This window comes from Nannobrachium achirus, assembly GCF_963921795.1.
Source record: "Nannobrachium achirus genome assembly, chromosome: 2".
NCBI classification, from domain to species: Eukaryota; Metazoa; Chordata; class Actinopteri; order Myctophiformes; family Myctophidae; genus Nannobrachium; species Nannobrachium achirus.
In genome coordinates, this window is record NC_137811.1 from 13,493,031 (window position 1) to 13,518,416 (window position 25,386).

Genomic DNA, 25,386 nt, shown 5'->3' on the forward strand with positions numbered 1-25,386 from the left:
CTTTGACTTTCCAAATTTGGTCATTACTCAATTAATTCATCCCCACACACTTGCATCACACTACTGACTCACCTGCCAGTGAGGATCCCCCACCGAGAGGACGTAGCGCCTACGTCCTATACTCCTCCCGTTCAACACCACCCAATAACAGGTGCCGCCCCCAGCCCGTATCGCAGCGACACATAATATCACCCTCCCAACTCGTCTTCAATCCCCCCGAACATGGCCAATTGTGCTCGTATATAGACCCTTGGCTTTTCCAGAGCGCTGCCGTGTAGCCGCTTGACACCACACTTATGGGTGCCGCTCGGAGGAATCGGTCTATTGACGCCATCCGGCCAAGCTGGATACAGTCGACCTGCAAGCTCACAATGTGACGCGTTGAGCTTGTGGGTCTGCTATTGTGGTGCGAGACGGCATCACGCGAGGAAGCGTATATTAGACATGTCACGTAGCATATTGACAAGGATGGATCATAAACTATTCCCACCCTATCAGTATGCAAATAGAGTGGTGCTGAGTCATCTCAAGCGGATATAAAGTATCTATAGTACACTTTTGTGTCTTCAATGTTTTTAACCACTTAAGTTTGTCGAACAATGCCAGGTTGAAAGTGGTTAATGTAATTTATTGAGACTACGAGGTCTGCATTATGCGTCACGTAAACGTTTGTCAATCTCAGGGCGTACCGTAGTGACAAGTTGGGGCAACAGCACCCGCTGCGTTGACGACGACGCTTTTCAGCATTACTCGACCCACTGAAATACAGATATGGCGTTCTCACTCCCAACTCGTGAAAGGTTTACTTGTGCACGACACAACATTTAAAACAAGGCAGGTGTGCCTCGTGGCCACTCGCTCAGGCGTGCCTCGCGGTGCTCAGCGCGGCCACTCACTCGGCTAGCGCCTCGGCTCAGGGTCCGCTTCTGTTGACTCAGCAATGTTCGAGTCGCATACCGATAGTCTTGGGAACATAAATCATGCGTCCTCATCAGCATGCAAGGCAGCACGACAGGACAGCCCCCGTCCACTTCAATGTCTAACGCAGGGGGAGTCCCGTCCCGCCAAACAGGTGCTGAGCGGTCAAATCCCGCCCGGCACGTCACACGTTTGACGCAAACAGGTGTGAGAATGGACTGGCATCACATGACTCATATACCTCTTTTCCACAATGAGAGTAAGCCAGAACCTTCCAGAACCTGAAACTTTCCAGATCTTGTGAAGTTCTGATTATTTTAGTTTTGTTTATGTATGTTTTGTTCACTATAAACCGAACCACTCCTGAAGGGAGAGTTATGTCATAAAAACCCATTACAAAACCCCCGAAAATACCAGTTCTACAAGCTCAAAACACTTCACCACGCTATGCGCGTTGAGCTTGTAGATCGGATGTTTTCACTATTTTAGAAACCTTATGTATGTAAAGTACAAGAACTCTCTCCCTTGGCACAGTCATGGATCGACTTTAGGTCTATTGTGTTTGTGTCCATGTGTTTGTTGTGTCCTTGTTTTTTGTCCAGTAGTTTATGTATTGTCACACTATGCTGCTGAAACACCTTAATTTCCCTTCGGGGATTAATAAAGTTTATTACCTGGCCTGTTTGGATTCTTGATTCTGATTGGTCGAGCGCTGAAATCAGAGGTCTGATATCCCACGATAACAGACCGCTCCGCTATATAACAGACCGCTGCCTAATCAACGGCTTAGAGCAGCTGCTGCATTCAGGCTGCACTGCGTGAATTTAGTGCTGTATGCAACATGTCTACCATGTAGACAAACACACAGCGACATTTACAACTAAACGTTGCTCTAAAGAATGTTTTTTAAAATATTTTAAGCGAGAAATAGACGACGTAGTATCAGAAAATGGATTCTATCTAATCAGCACTTCCTTGTTTTCCAAGGCGAACGTGTCGCGCTGGGGGGACGCCCAGCGCGACACTTGTGGAACACTTCCAGCCGTCTGTAAACAAGGAAATACTTTGTTTTGTTTTTAGTTTTGAGTCGAATTATTAATTTTATTTAGTAGCCGGGTAATAAGCGGGATAATGAATGGCTCCTTGGTGAATGACGCTAGATAACATCCCTTCGGGAGTTATCTAACGCCTCGGGAGTTATCAAGCCGTCGGTCTGTTATCTAGCGTCATTCACCGCGGAGCCATTCATTATCCCTTACATATCTCATCTCATAAGTTGTGAACTGTGGGTTCAGAACACAGGGTTAGTTCAACCTTCCCAAGTTAGCTTCAGAGAACCATATCTGAAACCGAACCGTAGCCTATAGACCATACTCACCTGGCGGCCATGTTTGAAATTTGCATTGAAATTGAAAACTGTACCTACATAGGGTGGCAACTATAGGGTGGCAATTCATTGTCTTAATGGCAAGATGGCCGCTGTTTGAATATGGTCGATTGAAACACATCCAGAACCTGTGAAATGTGTTTCACATCACAGCACGCTTCGCGACTATTGTTTTCGTACACAATGCCTTGTCGGCCACGGCTTGTGATTGGCTGAACCGGAGGTAGAGAGCGCTTCACTGTGTTCACTTGGACCGCGCGGAGGTGCCGAAAGTCGGGGGGGCGAAGATTTACTATTCTGGCCCCCTGGTTTACGACTTCTAACAGCGCTGAGTCGGCTCACGTGACCTTAGCAACGCTCGACACGGCGACTCGCTCGCACGGCGGTGTCTCACGTGGTTCAAGGTCACCTGAGACGGCGCGCCTCCGTCATCTCCACCGAAAACAAGCGCTCCCTTACAAGGCATTCTGTACGAAAACAATAATAGTTCACGGCTCACTTCAATTCTTACAGTCGAAAAGACACATTATAGCCTGAACACTGAAAAGTGACAGAAAAGGGGGAAGCCAGTCGAGTGAGTCAAACTCTTTTAGGAACTATCGCAGAGGGTTTCTCAAAGTGGATACCAGGGACTCGTGGGTTCATTTAGGGGGGTCTAAATGGACCCATACAAGTCTGTAACTCTGACAGTGTACAAATGGAAACAAATGGCGGGTCTATTTGTTTCCATTTGTACACTGTCAGAGTTAAGGTTAGACCTTGAAATGTAAAAAGTTTGAGAAACACTTCAGCAAGCACGGTCAGGACCTGGACGGTGGACCAATCAGTGACGTCTCGATTGGGGCCAGATCACAGACCACATGGGGATGATCTTGACGTCATTACCAGGACGTCATATGGACTTTTTTGTTTGACAGGATTATTGTTATTGTTTGTAATGTTAATTGAAATATGAGCACATAAGGTTATATTCTGGGACATATATAACTAGTTATGATATTTATCTGGCCTAGAATATCACCTGATATCAACCAACATAAATCCTGTCAAACAAAAAAGTCCATATGACGTCAAGATCATCCCCATGTGGGCTGTGATCTGGCCCCAATCGAGACGTCACTGATTTTGGTCCAGGTCCTGACCGTGCTGGCTGGGACCGAACGATGGGAGTTGTTTTCTTTTCTTTCCTACTTACGAAGAAGCCGGCCCAGAACGGACAGGACTGCCGGACGCGGGCGGAGGAGGTGAAGGCCATGCTGGTGAAGGAGAAGGCCAGGACCATGGCTCCCAGGCCCAGGTGGCACAAGCCCAGGTACAGCAGCAGCCGGGCGCCACTCTGCCCGCGGCCCGACATCCCCCTCCGGCTGTCGGACCAGCCGCGCGACCCCGAGGCCGAGGCCACGCTGCTGGAGTCTGACGGCGAAGGCATGACGACGTGTGTGCGTACAGTATGTGCGTGCGCGTGTTGTTGGTGGTGATGAAGGTGATGGTTTTGGGGCTGGGTGCACTCGGGTCAAGACCCGAGCATCCCCGCCTGGGCCCCTTCCGGCCGTGCGAGAACTAGTGTTTTATCTTGGCGTTTGTACTTTCTAAAAAACGTCCTTCGGGGGGCGTCAAACTTCAGTCAGTCAGTGGGAGTGCGTGGCGGCGACGTCTGAAGGTTCCAGGAGAGATGGATGGAGGTTGGCAGCAGGGCACTTCTTTGGAATCCGCTGCTCGTGCCAACCGACCTGCTAGCGGGGTGGTCGCCGGTGACCACGGAGCGCTAATGTCCGCGCATCGCCGCTGCCCCACAAACACCGTCTCGGCACAGCGGGTCATACGGGCCGACGTCTATAGTAGCTCACACACACACACACACACACACACACACACACCCACACAGAGAAACACACTAACACACTAACCCACACAGGCCTGTTACTGTCTGTATAGGTTGTTCCGTTGATCACATGATGTTACATTAGGCAATTGTTACCAATGCACTTGTATGTAAATAATCGTTTCGGGTTCTGCTCTGTTTATTGTGATCATCAGTTCAAGATGCTGTCCCGTCCGGTATAGCCTATAGCCCTACACTACACACAGGCCCTCTACTATAGCGGTCCCCCGGTTTACCTTTAAACAGCAATTCTTTGCTCCACTGACAAGAAAGACGGGAGAAAATGGAACAAAATGCATTTTAAAAACGGCAAACCGGAGGGGAATGGTTCCCCGCAGCTTTAGAACGAACGACTCCCTCTTCTCCTCCTCTCCGGTCCTCCTCCTCCCATCCTCCCATCAGCATCACCTCCTCCAGCATCACTCCTCCTCCTCTTCTCTCTCTCCTCCTCCGGTTCGTAGCATTGCGGTAACGGAGCCCCGGTGTGTGGAGTGCTACAGTACAGTGTACACACGCTCACTGCTCTGTCCGCAGGCAGGCAAAAGGCAGGCAGGCAGGCAGGCAGGCAGGCAGGCAGACAGGCCTACAGCATCATCATGATCCGCTCCGCTAAGCATGAAGCAGCACCGCCGCTCCGGTCCGCATCTCTGCTTTCACTGCTTTTACAGTCACAGGATGAACGGATCATCATCACCATCACCACACCGTCCGGATGTGGTCTAAACCCCCGCAGCGACCGTCATCACATCACCTCCATTCACCACCAATGGAGCCAACTATGGATATTGTTGAGATGCATGTTTTGGAAGAAAGAGAGAAAAAAAACGGCCGTTTTAATATTCAAAACCGAACCTATAGGCTATAACAAGCTTCATAGCGACCGAGATCGTGTTTCATCTAAGCATCGTCTCTCTTCATCATCAAAACATCATCATCATCATCACCAGAGTTGTTGCGGTGGTCCCTCGCTCACTCACTCACGCGCCTCATCCGATCATCCATCTCCGATCCCTCCCCGCAGTCACGCGGGCATCCCGCCCGTACTTGAGAATACATTAGCCTACCCGTGCGTGTGCGCGCGCGTGTAGGCTAATGTATTCGGGTCGTCACAAGCCTCGCTGTCCTCCGTTGGTAGCCTGGCTGCTGCACGTCACATGAGCATCACTATACGGCTAGCTGACGTTAAGGTGTTACACCGAAATTGGTGACCTGTAGTCTGCTGTGACCCCAGAAGCGTTTTTTTTTTTTTATTATTATTATTATCTTGGGAAACTCTTTCAAAGTAGCCCAGTAAGTAAACAAATAATTAAATCAAATAAAAGCAGTGGTGGAAAAAGTAGGCCTATGTAGGACGTTAATACTAGAAATACTCTGTTACAAGTAAAAGTCATCCGGAATTCAAAATTGACTTACGTTCAGACGAAAGTATTGGCATCAAAATGTACACCAAAGGTAGACCTAAATGTATACATGCCTACCAAATGTTTGAAAGAAGCAGATCTGCAATGCAATCTTCAAATAGCCGTAGCCAACAGTAGGCTATAACGGTCACATTTAAAAAAGGTAGGCCTATGTAGTCTATAAGGCCTACTTTAACACATGCACTGTAATAAAATATGTGTGTCAACACTGACTGCATTTCCTTCTGTACAAGTTGAGGAAAACATGATAGAATCACACAGGTATTTTCGTTCGCACATTATTGGGGGCTGGGGCTTAACGACTTCAACTCACTACAGCTGTGTTGGCATCTGATATCTTGTCAGTGCAGTGCAGACAGTTAGGAACAGCTTCCAACACACACACCAGACCAGACATATGGCTCATAATCCACCTGCAAAGAGAGGTGAGCAAGCAGGTATATGGAGTAATGGTGGTGGACATCATAGATCATATCAACATCCATCCACATGCTGTCACAGGATATAGAGATAAAACAGTAGGCCTATTAGATACCACGGGAAACCCCTTGGAAAAACACATGGACATTCACACAGTCATGTAACTATTTGGAGTGTTATCACCGAAGTTTGCATTTGCAATTGCTGTATTAAAAAAATGTCAAAAGTGTGTGTGTGTGTGTGTGTGTGTGTGTGTGTGTGTTGTGTGTGTGTGTGTGTGTGTGTGTGTGTGTGTGTATAAATATACGTGTGTGTATGTATAATATATAGGTATATAACAATAAAGGTGAATAGCTGATCTACAAGCTCATGTCACACCATGGCATGTGAGCTTGTCTAGAGCTGCTATTTTCACTATATTTGATGTAGGGCTTGGTAGTTATTCATGATTTTTCCCTTCTTAGAAATGTATATATATATTATATAATATATTATATAATAAATGTATATATATATATTAACTGGATAAAGTAGTGTGTGTGTGTGTGTGTGTGTGTGTGTGTGTGTGTGTGTGTGTGTGTGTGTGTGTGTGTGTGTGTGTGTGTGTGTGTGTGTGTGTCCTCAGAATATGAAGACCAGCTGTCTTCTTTCTGTTCTCCGAACGAGGAGGAAGATGGGGAGCTAACCAATTTCTTGATGCAGATGAAGAAAAGTAAGGAGGGCATCGGTTGTGAACGGAATAGGCTCTATGAAACTGGGCCTCTACCTTACTTCCTTCACAGGTGTTGCCAATTATAATGTAATGAAGGTCAAACAGGGACAGGGTGCTGAAAGTGAGGTCCAGGCAGGGACCCTCACGGTTCCTGGAGGCGGCTCCAAAAGGCCCCTTTGGGGACTTGCGGGTCCATTTGGTTCCATTTGTACCCTCAGTTATGGGGGTCCAGTTTGAGAGCACCACTGTGCAACACAAAATCAAAAAAATATCATTGGTATAACCAGTTAAAGGACAACTTTGTTTTGTTTTTTTAAAACAAGGGTTCATATTTTAGATAGTTATTAGAGAAAAGATGAATGTTAAAATGTTTTCATTTACTTCTTTCTATTGTTTTAGTGATTTGAACTATTTTGATTTGCATGCATGCCCCCAGGTTGCATGGGGGCATGCATGCAGGTGGCTAAATATGTATTTTTAGACACAATAAGCCCATTCCCAAGATGCACCACAATATTTCATGTGCATATGTGACTTATGGGGGCTGGTATAAATAGTAACCAAGAAATTGCCGGCTTATTGTATCTAAAAAGACATATTTAGCCACTTGTACGCAAAACAATAGAAAGCAGTAAATGAAAACATTTTAACACATCTTTTCTTTTCTCTAATTACAAAGTTGTCCTTTAAGGAAGCGCCTTTTCAACATGGCTGCTGTGCATGTGGAACTAGAAGCAGTGCTCTTCCGAGCACAGGTCTCCACCAGGCCATGTGTCCTGGTGGTGCTACTGTATAATAGGCCAATGTAAGAAGGCTGGCATATGTTCTTCACCTTAGACCTTTCATGGCAATCGGACACTGCATGCATGATTTGAGGCATTGTGTTCCAAAAATGTGTTTTGCTAAAGTCTACCTGCTGGTGGCGCTATAACAGGCCAACGTAAAAAGGGTAGCATTTGTTCCTTGACATAGTGGGAACATGTGTGGCAAATTTCACGGTAATCGCAAGCTGCGTTGATGATTTGAAGCATTTTGTTCAAAAACTGAGCAATCCTGCATATTTTGGAAGCCAATATTAGTCAATTAGGATGGAATATGAAATATCAGACGGATCGGACTTGATCACATGTCTATAGAGATACAGTGTACCGATTTGCATGATTTTTGGATAAAATCTCAAGGAATAATAGGAAAATTTGTGTTTTACATAAGTCGGCCTCCTGGTGGCGCTATAAAAGGCTGATGTGAAAAATGCAGGGAAAGGGTTTTTCCTTGGCCTCTAGGGAGTGCGCTTACAAAGTTTGAAACTGATCGGTGGAGTTATAGGTAAAACCACAAATCGGCCTGTTATAGCGCCACCATGAGGCTGATTTCAAAAATTTGAAGTGGCATTTCTTCCTCGACCTAGTGGGAACTTGTGTGCACGATTTCATGATAGTGGACTTTGCGTTTGGGATTTGAGGCATTTTGTTCAAAACGGATCAATCCTACAAACTTTGGAAGCCAATCTTAGCCAATCAGGATGGAATATGCAAAATCGGACCGATCCGTGTTGATCACATGACTGTCGAGATACTGCCTACCGATTTGTAGGATTTGTGGACGAAATCTGTAAGAGTAGTGCACAGAAATGTGTTTTGTGAACATCGGCCACTAGGTGGCGCTAGAAAAGGCCCATTTGAAAAATTTAGGGCAGAGGTTCTAGATTGGCATCCAGGGAATGTGTGTGCTCACTTTGGCAGCGACCGGGCCAACAGCGACTGAGATTAGGTGCACACAAACTGCGAGGACACACGGACGGACGCACGCACGCACGGACGGACGGACACACGGACGGACGGAGGGGAAAACATACTCTCCCCCATGCCTTCGGCTGGTGGAGACAATTAGATTGATGCATGGGAACTTGGAACTCTTAATTCAACCAGGTCTAAAAATGGGTCCCGTTTGTTTAAATTAATGAACTTTTTCTGTGTTCATGTAGCATAATGGTGCCAAATGTTTGTCTTTCAGAGCATCGGTTGATTACAGGAGGAGCGTTTGTTTGGTGCAAGTTTCACAAATATCCCTTCTGGCCAGCAGTGGTAAGAACTGCTAGTTATTAAATATGACATAATCACTTCTATTAGATCTACATAGTTTGCATTATGCCACATTCAGTTCTCTTCAGAGGCATAATTTCAGAAAGATAGTTGATCTGCAATGGCTCTCAACCTGTTGCTTGGCGCCACGTTGAGAGCTTGTAGATCCACAATTTTCGCTATTTGTTTGGGGGCGAAAAGAGAACATGTTTGAAATTGTTCGCCTATAATGACATTCCCAAAATAGGGTTGCCACGCTGAATTTGGTTAATACATTAATGGTTGAATACAATAAAACAGTTGAATGTGGTTAATATATTAATGGTTGAATACAATAAAACAGGGGTCTTCAACAGGGGGTCCGGAACCCTTAGGGGGTCCTCAGAGTTACTACAGGGGGTCCTCCAAATCCTTGTGTGACAGAAACCTTTTTTCCTAGCATCCATATTCTGAGAACTTTAGCCAAAAATAGCAGATCTACAACGCCTCGTGCTGCGAGGCGTTGTGAGCTTGTAGATCAGCTATTTTCAGAAAAAAAAGCTGTACAGAGTGAAAGTGTTGACGGTTCAAGTGGTTAAATATCTGAAAGCACAAATTGACATGAATCCAAAATACACTGATGATCGTTGCTGTCAAACGATGAAACTATGGAATATATGAACAGGTTGTGGGGGTCCCTGCTTCATCTCTCTCTCAACTAAGGGGTCCTTGGCCGAAAACGTTGAAGACCCCTGCAATAAAAGGCTTATCTAAATTATTACATGTGTCACATGTAGGTGGACGGGCATTGATTGCGAGGAAATCAGATGAATCTGCTAAAATAACTTAGCAGGGGACAATTTGCATAAAATAACTGAATGTAAGGTTAAATGTGAACACTACAGGGTAGCAATTGCCATCCCCTTGATGACCCTAAATGACAGCCCTGGTTCTCTAATCCAGTGGTTCTCAACCTGTGGGTCATTCCTAAATTATTTTACCCCCAGATGATTAGCTTAATGTGCAACAGCATTGTTTTCTCTCTTAACAGCAAACACACCAACATAACGTTTTAAGTGTATAGAGGGTATCTGCACATTTCTAAAGTGACAATTTAAGGACTTTTTAATACCTCTAAAATGACAAATTAAACATTGGTCAAATTGTCAAATATTAGAGGCATAAATTGAGAAAATAGCCGATCTACATGCTCACACCGCCTTGTGTTGCGAGGCGTTGTGAGCATGTAGATCTGTCATTTTCACAATAGAACTGTGTTATACAAAATGTAATGCCTCGACTCTTAGTGCTCGTCAGGGTGAACCACTGTCATCAACTTGCAATCTACATCTCTACTCTCTTTGACTCATAATATAGGTGTAGCCTTTATATAATGTTGTTAAAAGACACATATTGTTCTCTGCAGGTGAAAAGCATTAACCACAAGATGAGAAGAGCCTGCATCGTTTTCATTGAAGGCCCACTAAAGGACAAGATCTGCACAGGGTAAAAATAAGATTGTTTCCCCACAGAATATGCATGCCACAGTTCAAGTGGTTTAGGACTAGTGAAGTGTGACGTAATTTACACATCCTACCTGGTTCGCGGTTTTCTTCCCCCATTCTGAATTCCCTTAGACCTTTTTCATATCGCGTCATATAAGAACTGTGTTCCAATTATAAACAAATTATCTCAGCGGTTTGACTCATATGGATATGAAGAATCAACTGATGGTGAAAAAACGCTAATGTTACTGTCGCCGAATTAGTTACATTTTCGCTAGAAACAGACTTTATCACTTATGAGTGACTGACTATCATAAACCATACAGAGCCACCTCGCCGACAATATCGCAAAGGCCGTTTGTTTATTTTTGGACCACAATGCTTATATGAGACGATTTAAGATGACCCAATGTTATTCTCCATAGAGAATTACTTCCGTGGAACCACGGGATGAGCGAGTCACGTCATGACTTCACTGTAACACAAATAATAAAAGGGGCGAAAGTCTTCACCAGTCTGGATGGAGGGTTTGATGGCGATTTGTCCAGCCTTCTCTGAGTCTCTGAGATTACTGACCAGCTTGGTCAGACAGACAAACACACACGTACAGGGGTGAAAACACAGACAATCATCCTCCTGTGTGCCAGTATTGACATGCTGATTCATTGTTTGGAAGCTGGTGAACCTACAACTCTAATGATGAGGCCACAATGAAGTAAAACATGCTTAACCCATTCAGAACGGGTACACATTATTGAGTATCATTATTTTATGCTTTAACTATTGAAAAATAGCAGATATACAAGCTCACAGCGCGGCACCGAGTGCCGCGCTGCGAGCTTGTAGATCTGCTATTTTTTTTAAATCGTGAAAATTAGAATTTTGACCCGATTCTATAAGTGTCTTTTGAATCCTTCTAAGGTTTTTTTTTTTTTTTTTTAAACTATGTTTCTATGTCAGCAATCTGGCCAGCCATCGTCAAAGAAAAGGTCCTTTTCACTTAACTGGAGCTCAGTTGGTCTGTTCTTGAGAGACTACTATGTCAGTGGTTTTCAAACCTTTTCATGTCAAGGACCCCCAAACTGATATTTATTTGACCACGGACCCCCATCTCAAAATATTTTGTTCCAGGGACCACCCCCCCCCCCCCCCCCCCCCCCAGAAGCAAAATTTGAGTTACAAACGTTCGCTTTGAAAATACATATATTCAAAGATTTGCAAACATTTTCACGACTTTTTCCAAAAATAGCAGATCTACAAGCTTGCAGCGCGGCACTCGGTGCCGCGCTGTGAGCTTGTATATCTGCTATTTTTCACTGGTTAAAGCATTCAATAATTCTAGGCCTATTAATGATTTCCATGTCAACCAATAAAATGGTGTTTCTGTTGTGGTATACTTTTAGCTTGACAGTGTCGCTGAAAACCCTGAAGCCCTATGACTGTGAAGAGAGCGGCCAGTTCGTGGTAAGACTCATGAATCCCGTACTTGGGGTTCACATTGTTCTTTTTTCACTGTTGGTGAAATTCAGATGAGTCGTTTCATTATGATTTTATTATGTGCTTTTATTTAGCTTTTATTGAACTCTTGCATTTCAGCTGAGGTAACAGCTGAGGGAGTTAAATGCTTGTACTTAAAGGAGTAGTTCACCCCCAAAATGACTTTTTTTTCTATTGATTACTCATGCCATGGAGTTCAATGATAATTTTTTGTATTTGTCTTATTCCTAAGACAAAAAAATGTATAATAGTAAATTTACCCCCATTGATTCCGGATGGGGACGTGTGTGTGTGTGTGTGTGTGTGTGTGTGTGTGTGTGTGTGTGTGTGTGTGTGTGTGTGTGTGTGTGTGTGTGTGTGTGTGTGTGTGTGTGTGTGTGTGTGTGTGTGTGTGTGTGTGTGTGTGTGTGTGTGTGTGTGTGTGTGTGTGTGTGTGTACAATCCTTTACAGAGTGAAGCCAAGGAGTGGTCTGATGCCTCCATTAAATGGTCCCTGGACATGATCAATGACTATAGAAGGCGTATTGGTAAGTAGCTCTGTGTTTCTCCAGAGAAAAGTTGAGGCCGTTTCTTTGTTAAAATAAATCTTAAATGGTCCTATATTATGTTAGAAATCATTGCTATATATATATAGAGTGTATGTTGGGTAACAGGAGTTTCCCCATAAGTGATGACATAAATAAATGAGCAGTCTTTTTTTCCACAGCATGTGAACACTTCACCGGATCATTCCTGGAATACGTCTGTCATGATATGAGTAAGTTCAAGTTGTAGAGCTTTTCCCAGTAGAGAAGTCTCATGCCTTTACTGATGATAGATTTACGTCGCTATACTATTTTGTAAGTTGTTGAACATTATTAAACAGCTGAAAGATCTCAACATCTCCCTCCTGTCCTGAACACACCAGTGTTGATTCTGATGGCAAACATTGATTTAGTTACGTAAGTCATAGTCTTTTAAATAAAATTACACACTTGGTTCCGGGATGCAACCAAGTAAATTCCATTCACACTTGGTTGCGACCAAGTGTAAATGGAATTTACTTGGTCATAGTTTTATTAACACTGGAACACACTTGCACCAAATTCTGGGCCCTGGGTACAAGGATTCACTGCGGGCCCCGCACAATTATTTTGTGCTTTAACTATTGAAAAATAGCAGATATACGGGTGCCGCGTTGCGAGCTTGTAGATCTGCTATTTTTGAACAATCGTGAAAATTTGTGCAATATTTCAATATTGATTATTTCAAAAAGGTTTTTTTGTTTCTATGTCAGTGGTGCTAAACCTTTTCATGTGAAGGACCCCCAAAATGATATGTATTTGGCCACGGACCCCAATCTCAAAATATTTAGTTCCAGGGACCCCCCAGAAGCGAACTTTTAGTCACAAATGTTCACTTATGAAAAATATATTCAAAGATTTTCACGAAAAATAGCAGATCTACAAGCTTGCAGCACGGCACTCGGTGCTGCGCTGTGAGCTTTTAGATCTGCTATTTTTCAATAGCTTAAGTATAAAATAATTAAGGCCCCTCCTCCTAGTAACTCAGTCCCACTCCCCCCCTCCTTCCGCCCCTGCTCTCTCTCCTGAACTCCGTCCCTCGCCGTCTCCGCTGCTCCTCCAGGTTATCCAGTGAGGAGGACCTTCCCCCTGGGAGGTTCTGAGGAGCCCCCAACCACCTCCAGTGACCTGGAGAAGATGGAGGAGGGCCAGGGTCACGAGGAGGAGGAGGTGGTGGAGGTGGTGGAGGAGAGGAGTGTGACCGAGCAGCAGCAGCAGGAGGAGGAAGTCAGTAGGAAGCGCCGGAGGCGTCTTCCTGATCGAACCCTTGCCGCCTACAACCGAGCCAACGAGAAGCTGGTTCATTACATCGTTGACCAGCGCAGGGTGGAGAAAAAGCTGCTGGTATAAAGGGGTCAAGCTACTTGGAAATGCAGTTACCTAAGCTACAAGTTACACTCGATTAAATATAACTAAAGCCACAGCGAAGCTATCTCCAAAGAAATGTAGTTACCTAAGCTACAAGCTACATGACAAAAGTAGCTAGCCAAATCGACACTGCTTTTTCTTTTTCTTTTTTTTTAGGTCTTACTGGTATTAAAATGTCTTATCCCTTAAATCGTCACTTCACCGTCATCTGCATCCCCCTGGGCCCCTGGGGAGGGGGGGGGGGGGGGGGGGGTCAGACTGTCCTGAATGTCCTCTCACTATTGGGGACACTATTACAATTGACTTGTCTATTTTTATTTATTTTTTTCAAACGTGATGGGCAAGCTATTTGGAAAATGTTGTAAGCTATATTACTAGTTACTCTGATTAAATATAGCTAAACTACACTACAAGCTATCCCCAGAGAAATGTAGCAAATTTCCGTTACGCTTCTTTGAAATGTAGTTAAGCTATGTAGCTTAGCGCTAGCTACTGCCCATCACTGCTGGTATGCACAGATGGATTAAGTGTATGGCAGATAGAGGGATCCATTTTTTTTAAATATTATATATTTAAATTTGAATGGTGATTACTGAGGCTGTGGTTCTCAAATCTTTTTCAACTGCCAAGGACCCCCATAACTACTGAGAGGCTTCCATCTGTACACTCTCAGGAGTTACAGTCCTTTAAGGGTCCATTTGGAACCCCCTCACGGAACCCTGAACCTCCTTCTACCCCTGGTATAAAGGACTATAACAGTGGTTTTCAACCCTTTTCATATCAAGGTCAATTTTGTTATTCTGAATTTCAGCCGCGGACCACCTCTAGGTGAGATTTAGCCTCTCAGACCCAAAACGTAGAATGTTTTGTTATCGTTGGATAAGATTTTGTCCACAATCCCATGCTGTATTGAATTGATGTGGTACCGTAGGGGAGATAACGGGCAAAGTTTGATCAAAATAACAATTATTCTATTCTTCTACATTCTTAATTGCGTAGGCTTCTTGTAGCCTACGGTATAAGTAATGCAGATGATCTTGAGAGCGTAAAGGGTCCATTTGGTTTCATTTTTCACTCTCAAGAGTTAAAGATCTATATGGGTTAATTTGGTTACCAAATCTCCATCATTGAGCTGGTAACCACCTGGAACCCCCTCAAGGACCACTGGTGGTCCCCAGACCACTGTCTTGAGAACCACTGGTCTATAGACCTTTTTTTCCAGAGCGCTGCCGCGTAGCTGCAGTGTCAGTGTACAGCCACAGCCACACACACACACACACACACACATAGTTGCAGCTTGACACCGCAGTTATGGTTGCCGCTCTGAGAAATCGGTCTATACAGATTGTCCTCTCGCCAGGGACGTGCTGGCCATTGGGAAAAGCGGGACAACTCCCGAACGGCCGGTTCATTCTTTCCATTTTGGGGGCTGTGCGGCCAACAAAGTAAATCTTCACTGTTGGTCAGAAACCTCGTATCTACAAGTTTCAAATTTATACATTTTTTCGCAAAGCAAAGCCCTTCTTCATCACACAAGGCCGTTGCACAATAGTGAAAACAGCAGATCTACAAGCACACAACGCCTCGCACCGCGAGGCGTTGTGTGCTTGTAGATCGGCTGTTTTCACTAATTTAAATCATTTTTAAAATGATAAATACAAAACAAACGGTTTTGGACATATAAGGTTTCCACCCGACAACGACGAAATATAACAAACAAAAAAATTAGGGCCTCTCCAACTCTTTTTTTTCCCAAGATGAATCAGGGGCCCAGCACGTCCCTGCCTCTCGCCATCGCTGTCCCTCATAGCCTCGCTCCTCTCCCCACAGGCGGTGATCGGCGGACAGCAGCGCTCCAGCTGGCTGCACTCCTTCCAGAGCGCCGATCGCAGGAGGAACGGCGCGCCCGTCCACCTGCGGGACGGCGGCCAGGTAGAGCGGGTGTACAGGTACCTGGAAGCAATGCTGTGCACGGCCCCGCTCGCCCCTCCCTGCATGCAGGCTGGCACAGAGCGGGTCCGCTTTGTCCTGGACGTGCTCCTGCCTGAGGTGAGCTCTCAACCTTTTTACAGTTGTTGTCTATAAATGTCTAGTAAAAATCCTTCTTCTAAATCAGTGGTTCTCAAACTTTTTCATGTCAAGGACCCCCCAAAAATTACATGTAATTGGCCGCGGACCCCCCCCCCCCCCCCTTTCAAAATATATTGTTCCAGGGACCCCCCCAGAAGCAAATATTTGAGTTACAAATGTTCGCTTTTAAAAAGACACTTTCAAAGATTTGCCAAAAAATGTGTTACATTTTTAGGGATAATGCACATTAAATCAACATTTCAGTTTCAGTTAGCTAAAATTGGGGCTCTATAACTAACGGCGGCCAAATGCATATCATTTTGGGGGTCCTTGACATGAAAGAGTTTGAGCACCACATACTGTACGACAACATACGTTTTTTCAGAAAACTGTTAGGAATCAGAAGACATTTTTTCAGAATCGGCCTCAGGGTTCAATGCTATAATCATGCATGTCTTCTCAGGTAAAGTAGCTTGTGTTGGTGTAACCATTTGTGATCTTGCGCAGGCTGTCGTCCATGCCATAGCAGGAGTGAACAACGTGTCCGTAGAAACCGCAGAGCAGAAGTACCTGGCGGGGCGACGCATCAGCAACAGGTACGAGCTGAGGTTCCAACTTCACAACGTTTGCAGTGACTGATTTTACGGATCATAAAATAGGCCTGTCAGTATTTGTACACCATCGCAACTATTCGAGATAATTATCTAGTCGTCATAATCGTTTCGCAGAAATATCGGAAATAGCAGATCTACAAGCTCTTGTTGTCATAGTCATGTTCCCAATTTACAATTTAGGCATTTAGCAAAATAATAAGCAAGATAATGTCAGTACATCAACAACAATATAACAATGCATAGGAATATCAATCTAGAAAAAACAATGACATACTGTAGGTAGACCACGCACCTAATCAGTAAAAATCCGTTTCTAAAACCTAAAAATGCTATCTAGCTTCATGTATGGTCATCGAGGGAAGGGGGAGTGTTACAGTAGTGCTATGGGTTTAGGTGGAGTCTGAAGAGGTGAGTCTTAGTCCACGACGGAAGCTAGGGGAGTGAGTCTGTAGTTCTAAGTGCGACAGGGAGTTTATTCCCCAGTTTGGGGGCCAGGAGGGCAAATTGTCTAGGTCTAGGACGAGTGAATTTTTGTCCTGGGGTTTTTAGCGAGGGTTCTGTCAGCATCCCTGTTCAATGCCAAAAACACAATTCAATCGTTCATCACAATTACTTGTACAAAAGCACAAATGTTATTGCGACGGCCCCGGTCATAAATGAGTTGGTGACGTTTGTTTACATGCATCTGGTCTCAGGGAGAGAGAAGACTTTGAATGGCTGTGGAGCAGGAGATCAAACGGGGATCAAGACTTCAACGTTCAGGAGTGACCTCGTCCCTGACCCACACCGAGTGAGCCTCACAGGCTGCGACTCTTAAAATGAGGTTGAATGTAAACTAAGTTCAAGTTCGAGGGGCGGCAGTGGTTCCGAAGGTAGAGCGTCCGCTTATTGGGAAACGGAAGGTTCCCAGTTCGATCCCAGGCCCCCCCCAGAGCTGGTGTCGGAAGTGTCCTTGAGCAAGACACTGATCTCCTAGGCTCTAGAGTTTACAAATTGTAATTTTGTACACTCAAGTTATGGTGGTCCTTGAAATCACTAACCCTAAGAACCACTGTGCTACAATAAAATGGAACGGAGCCTTAATCAGATTCATTGGTAACACCTGTAAAGGAAGTAAGGAAGGGGCAAAAATGTCTTTCCAATATGGCTTCTGTGCACAGAGCTTATTGCTCCCTTTGAGCAGGTTGGTGCCTTGCATGGCTTCTCAGTGGTGTATGAATGTGTGTGTGAATGGGTGAATGTAATGTTCATTGTAAAGCACCGTGGACTGGTTAAAGGCGCTATATAAATGCACCATTTTACATTACACATTCCACACTCAGGTACAGTAGTTGAGTTCTTTTCTTCTTCTCCCATTTTCAACACTTTTACTTGGGCTCCACTACATATCAAGAGGCAAATTGTCATTTAATCCCCGTATGTTACATAATGTCAGTTATGTGTTATTTGTATGTCAATGAAGGAGAGTCATATACTTTTGGTACATAAAGTAAATGTTGATTACACATTACTTTTGTACTTTTACTTAATAAATCTTGAATTTACTTGTAACAGCGTATTGTATTATTGATACTTTTACTTCTTCCACCTCAACCTGTTTTCTTCATGATAGCAGATGTTTGGCTGCTTTTCAGCATGGTGAACTGTTATTAGTGGGTGTTCTCTCTCTCTTTTATCTTTTTATTTTTTATCATTTACAACGTGGGCATTTCACAGTCACTCTTATCCAGAGTGACTTACAATAATCAAGGTAATCAATCACATGCGGAGAGAGTGTAGTGCCTCAGTAAACTAGGATGACAGTTAAGCCGGGTAATCAAATGAATCTAAATAACATGCTACCAAAATTACATTTTAACATTGTGGTCAAGAAAATAAATAAAATAAAAGCCTATGTAAATGACAAAAAACACAAGAACAAAATCCACTTTGAGAACCACTGACTGGATTGCAAGAAGTTTGATGGGAGAAGATCGAAACCTGTTGGTTTTGGTGACTCTGTGACTTAGTGCCACCACCAGGCCAAACCTTAACATGACAGTTTTGAACTAGTTCTGGGGTCTGGGGACCCCCAGGGGTCCTTGAGGGTTTCCAGTGGGTCCCCTGCAAAAATGAGGAGCAGCTCAACACACTTAATCCCCGTTTAAGACCTGGTTACCACTTTAACCATTATTTTATGCTTTAACTGTAAAAAGAAGTGCCGCGCTGCAAGCTTGTAGATCTGCTATTTTTGAAAAATCATGAAAATGTGTGCAAATCTTTGAATATCTTTTTAACATTTAAAACTCAAATATTTTACTTGGAGTTGAGGTTTTTGTTGCATTGTTATAAAAATGTGATGATGATAAATTTAGCCCCATTGATTCCGGATGGAGACCCAAATGCACTTGGCTCTTGTGAGCGTTGTGAGCTTGTAATTATGCTCTTTTTTTTTTAAACAAATCCTGTCAAATCTTGATAAAAAGCTTACGAATCTTCCCTTAAGACGCGCACCTGGCAAAACATCTTTTGGAATGGGGGTCCGCGGCCAAACACACATCATTTTGGTTTGAGAAAATGTTTGAGAACACCACACACAGCACGCACACGCGCACACATTTGAAACTTTATTCCTTTTTTATTCAGGAAGCAGCATGTATGTAAACATACACATGACAGATGTGTCCATACAGGTTCCATACCGCACACACACACATGGAATGTTTTTACAAAGGAAAAGAAAAGCAGAGTGAAAATAATATACATGGACTCCATACGTTCCTCTGAATGGGATTATATATTAAACCAGTGGTTCTCAACCTGTGGGTTAGGGTTAGGGGACCCCCAGGGGGGTCCCCACATTATTTTGGGGGTGGGTCCCCAGATGATGAACTTAATGTGCAACATTGTTTTCTCTCTCAACAGTAAACAAACCAACACAGTTTAAGTGTATAGAGGTTATCTTCACATTTCCAAAGTGACAATTTAAGGACTTTTTAATACCTCTAAAACGACAAATTAAACACTGGCCAAATTGTCAATTATTAGAGGCAGAAATTGTGAAAATAGCCCATCTACGAGGCGTTGTGAGCATGTAGATCTGCTATTTTCACAATAGAACCGTCTTAAACAGAAGGTAATGCTTGTATGTAGTGCTCGTGGGGGCGGTCCCCAGTTAAAATATGAATATTTGGGGGGTCGCGGCCTGAAAAGGTTGAGAACCACTGTATTAGATCAAAGTAAAATTATAAAATAAAAACAGGGTAATTTCCTCCTCATATCCTCCGGTTTCTCCCTTCTACTCCTCCTCCCTTCTCTCTCTCTCTCTCTCTCTCTCTCTCTCTCTCTCTCTCTCTCTCTCTCTCTCTCTCTCTCTCTCTCTCTCTCTCTCTCCTTGTCCTCATTTCAATGCTCTGTCCATTCTCTCTCCTCCATCCATCCATCCATCCATCATTCTCTCTGTTCGCTCATCTTTTCATATTGCACTTATCTGTTCCTCTCTTCCACATTCTCAGCCCTCCATGTTGTAGACAAACAAAGACAACACAGTCCTTCTACCAACCCAGGTCCTACTGCGCTTTACCAGGACCTCTAGTACTGCTGTTTTCATCTATCAGGACCTCTAGAACGTCTGGTTTTTATCTCCTAACAGGACCTCTAGTACTGCTGTTTTTATCTCCTACCAGGACCTCTGGTACTGCTGTTTTCATCTCCTATCAGGACCTCTAGAACGTCTGGTTTTTATCTCCTACCAGGACCTCTAGTACTGCTGGCTTTATCTCCTACCAGGACCTCTAGTACTGCTGGTTTTATCTCCTACCAGGACCTCTAGTACTGCTGGTTTTATCTCCTACCAGGACCTCTGGTACCGCTGACATTATCTCCTAACAGGACCTCTTTATTTGATACCAGGACCTCTGGTACTGCTGGTTAATGCTGGTTTTCCAGGACCTATAATACTGCTGGTTTTTATCTCCTACCAGGACCTCTAGTACTACTGGTTTTAGGACCTCTAGTACTACTGGTTTTATCTCCTACCAGGACCTCTACTACTGCTGTTTTTTCTATCCTACCAGGACCTCTAGTACTGCTGTGCAGAAATAAAGTAGATCACATTTTGTGTCCAAGGAATGTCTGGTGAATAGCTGGACTAGAAGATGTTTATTCTACCTAACCTACCTAACCTACGGTTAGGAAGGTAATCTAGGTTTGCTGCAATTCAGCAGATTTCTGCAAAAAGCGCTCTATTCCCATTTAAATGAATTGGCCGGATCCTCCCTCATAGGTAGAATAAAAGTGAGGTGTGACCATGCAATTTTTAAAATGTTCTTATACATTTTTATCCCACGATTTTGTAACCCATTTTTCACCCAGTGCCAATTGCCTAAGCTGTCATTCTGGGCGCTGCTCTCCCTCTGCCAAGCTGGGGAGAGTCCCCCGAACTGAGCTCATGCTTCCTTCAGTGCATGAGGAGTGAGCAAGCCGCTTCTCAACACCTGACGGGCCGGGGGGGGGGGGGGTGTTCCCCGGTAAGACGTAACGTGTTGAAGGAACACGCTATTCCCCGGCTGGGGGAAAGTAGAGAGTGTTCCAAAAAGAAACTAATGAGCCCAGGCGATTTTACTCAAAATCAAATTTAGTACAAGAAAATAAATAAATGTTCTCCAAATCGCCGGGCTTTGGAACACAGTTTTTATATGACGCGATGCTAGGACGACCCTATGGTAGTTTCATAGTTTCTGAAAAAAGAAATACTTGTGTGACCCAGGGGATAACGGAGGACTTCAATACTACAGTATTTTCCGGACTATAAGGCGCACCGGACTATAAGGCGCACTGTCAATGAATGGTCTATTTTCAAAATGTTTTCATATAATAAGGCGCACCGGACTATAAGGCGCACTTAATAGACGCTACTGTTGCGTTATGCATCCAACAGTTGGAGCTGTGCTAAAGGGAATGTCAATGTCAATGAATGATCCATATATAAGGTGCACTGGACTATAAGGCGCACTGTAGTTTCTTGAGAAAATTAAAGGCTTTTAAGTGCGCCTTATAGTCCGGAAAATACGGGTACATAATATTACATTGCTTCCCAAACAGTAGGTCAGGAATTAATCAGAAAACAAATGTTTAAGAAGTAGAGAAAATAGCCGATCTACAAGCTCACAACGTGGCGCAAAGCTTGTAGATCTGCTATTTTCACTAGTTTGGGTCCCGGGCAAACGTTTAATTTCTCTTTTGGGTCTCGACCTGAAAGGTTTGGGAACCACTGTTCTGGAGAACCTTTGTGAAGCAGAGCCATAGCAGCACGCTGTATGGAAACCAACCCAGAACCCGTTCAATGACGTGGCATGGTTCCCTAATAGTTATAGTAGTTGGAAAAGAGCCATTTGATGTGTTAGTGGCAGGTGGAATGTTCAAGCAGTCGTGTAAGACTTTTGTAAAAAAGAAAAAAAAGAAAGAAAAACAATATGTATCATTAAAAACATTAAGACTTTTCATCTTATTTGGTCATAGTGTAGCAACGTTTTATCTTCAACTACGCTCTCAGAGTTACAGACCTCTAAAGCCTGTATCATAGTCGGGTCCGCGGTGGAAGGCTTTACACCGCGGTGTAGTCTTTTCGAGTCTTTTTGAGTCATGAAACTACAACGTTACATCATTCCTCGCGGTGGAGAGCTTTCCACCGTGAGTCCCAACACATCTCTCTGTTTTTACTATCAGACAGACAGGCTCTACACCCCGTTCACTGATTGGTCGATCTAGACCAGTCAGTCACGGTGTACAGGACTCCACCGTGAGTGACTATGATGTCCTGCACTTATTTTCTGACTTGCGGTGGAAAGCTCTCCACCGGTGGATAGCTCTCCACCGTACACTCTGATACGGCCTTAAGAGTCCCTGGACCCCACTCTGAGAACCACCGATGTAAAAAAAAAAAACGTAATTTGTGGTCTTCTTATAGCTTAGTGTTTCACAACTAGTGGGTCGGGACCAAAGAGAGGGACAAGAGACATTGGCAAAAGATAATATAAAATAAAAATAAAACGACAACAGTGCAGGAAGAGGTTTACAGGTAGTTTTCAGACTGGTCCTCAAAATAACCAACAATTATTCTGCAGCATAATGACCCAAAACCATCTCAGAGAAGAAGGAAATATCAAAAGAGATAAATTAAGTTATTTTTGTTGTTGTTGTTGTTGCAATACATTCCAGGGGAACCAGTTCAGGGGTTTTCAAAGTAGGGTGACGGGGCACCCTGGGGTGCCCTGATGCCAGTTCAGGGGTGCCACGAGATAAAAGCTCACAACGCGTCGCTTTGTGAGCTTGTAGATCGGCTATTTTTGGTGAACCTTTCTCCCCAGAATAGGCATGCTGGGGTTCAAGTGGTTAAACATCAAGTATAACGTTATTTTCAGTCAGTTCTGATGGAAACAGATATTTCTCAAATATGATGTAAGATTCTAAACATGAACATTGTAACTCAAGGGTGCTGTGGATGAAAAGGTTATTGACAGGGGTGCCCTGAGTCAAAAAAGTTTGAAAACCCCTGAACTAGTTTACAATACACTAATGTTTTTTTTTTACATCATGGAATACCATAGCTTGGGTTTGTACAAAAAAGGAATCGTTTTCATTTAGTTTGGTTTAGTTTGTGGCCAGTAGATGGAGCCAGAGGACTTACAGTTTGTTTTGTCATTAATACTGCTGTGTTGCTGTAAGGTGCAGCTGTGTGTGTTCCTACAGGAGGAGACATTTAGAGGATTTCTTCTCTGTGGGGCTGCTCGTAATCTTCACCTCTCGACCCGTAGGGCCCTGTTGACAACAAAAAATAAAGCGTAGCGCAAGTTTATGCAGGGCATGGGAGTCAAGTTGCTGCTCAGCTGTAGTCAGATGTCAGTCAGCTCTGTTCTCATACCTCATTAACATATCTGCTGGTCATTATGTCACATGACTGCCATACTCCAATCAATAGGGAAGGCTCCTTTAAATAGAGCTTGCTTTCCCTACCAATGCTTGGTTCCGAAGCTTCGGAATCATTTGCTGCTTGCTGCTGCGGCTGCTCTACTCTCTGGTTCTGCTCGAAAGCTTGGTGATACATATGGTTCTGCTTTAGATACTGCTTACTGCCGTGCTGCTTCAATAGCAATGCTAGCCTGCTTTTATATCTGTTGCTATCACTATGCTACTGCTAACAGTATTATGCCTAATGTTAACTACAGCTATCATGATGCACTACTTCATTAGTTCTCATTTACGTGTTTACTACTACTCATAACTTGAACAAGGTCTCATCTAAAATGTATTACTAGCATGCTTGCTTCTCAGAAGAGAAAACATTTCAACAGTATAGCATATGCTAACAGTGGTAGTAGTGGAAGCTTCAAATTGTTTGTAGCAACATAAGCTAACAGCATGCTTTGCTCTACAGTGCACCCCGAACCATGATGGCATTGGCTGTGATTTGTGCTGCCTAGAACAGTATGTGAACTGTTGTTCCTGCCCAGCTTCCAGTGCTGTTTGTCTCCAGCAGATGCCACACTGGGTTTCTTAAATCTTTAATCGCAGGGCTACACTCTGCAAACACCAGCTAGTTCGGCAGCTAATCCAACATGTTGGCCGGTGTGGCCATACTCCCTTCAGATGCATGGCTCCATGCAGGGATTCCCATCCTGCTTTAAACAGGTGTAGCCTATGCTATTATTGATATCATGCATGGATGATATTCTGATGCTATTGCTCACTTCTAATATATGCCTCTTTTCCCAACATTGCTGCTAATCATATACTAATGCTACTTTTACTCTGCAGGCAGGTTGGAACTACTGAGTATATTTGTGTATTAAGATTTATGCTTTGCTCATTCAGGAATCATGTCAAGTGTTTACAGGAGTAGCACTGCCCCTTTAAGGGCAGAGCATAAGGGGAGGTGGCTGTGTCTGGGCCTGTTTGGCCATGCAGAAGCCTGAGTCTGAGTGTTTGTTGGGGACCTGTCCTTGAGGAGTGGTTCAGCTAGTATTCGGTAAGAGTCTTGAATCAAATATTGATGCTTAGATAATTCAGTGGTACAGCATTTCAAGATGTTAGAAGAGGGGGTTTAAATGTTTAATGGTTAACATATGCCCTTTCATGGGTGTAAGAACTTGTTACCATGAGAGAGATTGTCATGTGCTACAGTTGAATTAGTCCATATTCAACTAACTGCCACTACTTGGAGTAAAGTAGGTGAGATTGCGGCATTCAAGCGAGGATCAAACACGCTCACTCTCACACTTGCTTAAGTATGGAAATGAAGGTTCTTGCACAGGTGATTATTTGGCTTTATAAACACCATAGTTAAATGTCCTATGTGGTGGAATGGTGGAAAGTTGATAAGGGAGGTTGTTAAATGGGCAATGCATCATGGGTAGTGTAGTCTATGGACTGCTACCATACACATTCACACTGTTCTCAGTCTAGCAGTGTTGCCAGGTCTGCCCATTATAAGCAACTTGGTCTTGTTTCCCCATAACTTCTAGTTGTGGGTTGTTTTGTTCGGGCTTGTTCTGAAGTGAAGTTGCTTATTTGGCTTGCTTTCAACATCCTTCCAACATGCTTCCTGTTAGAATCAGCCTAGTCTGTGTGCAGAGTGGGTTAATTCCCTTTTTGAGCCACATGAGGTCAAGCAGCTACTGTGTGTGTAGTGTGTGGGGAGAGTTGAAGACTTGTTAGAAGGTTGCATGGGAAAAGTACAGTTGCATGATGGTACAGTTCTACTAAAAGGAGATCCTAGGAAGCTCTCCCTATTTACTCAGGAAACTTGAGTTGTCTTGAGTAAGAGGAATATTCCAGCATGGTGAGAGGCTTGTTCACTGCTAAATGCTTATGTTGGTGCATTTGGAACCTTGGAGTTGTATTGAGTAAGAGGATACATTCCAGCATGGGGAGAGGCTTGTTCACTGCTAAATGCTAATGTTAGCGCATTTGGAACCTTTGAGTTGTATGGA

General features: G+C 43.9%; 1 protein-coding gene across 1 annotated transcript in view; it reads right to left on the reverse strand.

The window, feature by feature from the left end:
• The window catches only part of fam189b (family with sequence similarity 189 member B), a gene marked incomplete at its 3' end in the record, with an annotated part of 71,872 nt that overhangs the window by 20,420 nt on the left and 26,066 nt on the right, over positions 1–25,386 (reverse strand). The gene's annotated exons all lie outside the window — the stretch shown is intronic.